This window comes from Fukomys damarensis, unplaced genomic scaffold (genome assembly GCF_012274545.1).
Source record: "Fukomys damarensis isolate Sample0158 unplaced genomic scaffold, DMR_v1.0_HiC HiC_scaffold_17, whole genome shotgun sequence".
NCBI classification, from domain to species: Eukaryota; Metazoa; Chordata; class Mammalia; order Rodentia; family Bathyergidae; genus Fukomys; species Fukomys damarensis.
The window spans coordinates 17,552,881-17,554,619 of record NW_022900929.1 but is presented as its reverse complement, the minus strand read 5'-3'; positions in this window follow the sequence as shown (position 1 = coordinate 17,554,619).

Genomic DNA, 1,739 nt, shown 5'->3' with positions numbered 1-1,739 from the left:
AGAGAGAGAGAGAGAGAGAGAGAGAGAGGCAACTACTCATTGTACATATGGGGAGCTTAACTGATGTGCAGTGAAAAAAACTTAAGATGCAGAACAAAGACTGTAGCACAGACCCACTTAAATTAAAGATCCCGGGTTGGGGGGAAATACCATTAAGAAAAAGTATGTATGTGGGAGAGAGAGAGTCATGCGTATGTGTGAGATGTCTGGAGACCCAGGCTTGACTCCCAGCTCTGCCGTGACCCTTCGTGGAGAGCGGGAGGCTCCTCGCCCCACTGGGCCCGGTCCTCTCACCGTGTGATGAGATCAATCACAGTTCCTGACCTGCCCACTTCTGGGACCAGAAGAGAGGCTGAGTCAATGAGCAAGTGCGTGCTTTCAAAAGGAGAAACCAGTGCTTCCTTGTTCCCGTGCCTGTTTTCAGCTGCCTCTCAAAGTAGGGGGAGGCCATCGCCCATGTGTGTGTCTGTTTGTATACTGGGGGGTTAAACCCAGGGCCTCATGCATGCCAGGGAAATGCTCTATGACTGAGCTACACCTGCAGCCCTGTGTTTATCTTGCATTTATATATGTATATGCGCACACACACACACACACACACACAGATACATAGAATGGGCTGGGGATTTAGCTCAGTGGTTCTGCTCTCTTCCTTGAGAGCTCAAGGACCCGAGTTCGATCCCAGGCACCAAAAAAAAAAAAGAGGGGGGAGATTCATAAAGTAATATTGTACATGTATATATCCAGTGTTTCTCTACACAGACACACAACCACACACACATAAATGTTTATGACAATTTCTGTCAAGTGACAGTTTCCTTCTCCACCTTACTCCGTAGATCTGTCACCAGGAAATTTCAAGCTCTTCCCCAAAGTCAAAATGACCATGAAAGAAAAACATTTTTAATTCATTCAGGACCTAGAGGCAGCCATGATCAAGCAAATAACAACATGCACGAAAGAGGCCTTCCAGAACTGCTTCAGAAAGTGGCCAGGGTGATGGGGTGAGTGTGTGCAAATCAAGGGCAGCATTGTGAGGGGGATTCATGGCAATGTGTCTTCTAATGAAATATATTTTTTAAAGTTTAGGGCCAGGGATTTAGCTCAGGGGTTCCGCCACCTGCCTCGCAAGCTCAAGAGCCCGAGTTTGATCCCCAGTACCAAAAAAAAAAAATTACATATTCACCATATTTTTAAATCATACCTCATGCCATATATATGAAAATCTGGATACACAGAGTCTGCCAAAATGACTGGAAGCTCATGGCCACCACTTTGCGCACCTCTTGTAATTGTAGAGGCCTAAGGTAACTTGTATTAATATCACGATGTCTCCATCAATTTAGAATTAAAATATTTATACAATTTTTCCTTTCCTGATATATACATTTTTTGGTAGACTCTGTCATATAGTAAAAATCCAAAATGCTCCAAGATCCTAAACTTTGGAGCTCTGTGCCATTTAACCTTTGCTCCATGTACATAAACATAGAAAACACAACCATAAACAACACTGTATAAAGTGACCTTCAGAAAAAAGTAAACTACCTGCAGGCTATGTGTGTAAGCCATATATGAAACATGTGAATTTTATATTTAGATTGTAGTCCCTTCTCCAAGGTGCCTCATTAGCCATATGCAAATATCCCCAAAATCTGAAAGAAGAAATTGGAATTGAAACACTTCCGGTTCCCAGCAAGTGAGGAGGCCCTCAGCTTGTGTAAGGTACAGGCCGGGGA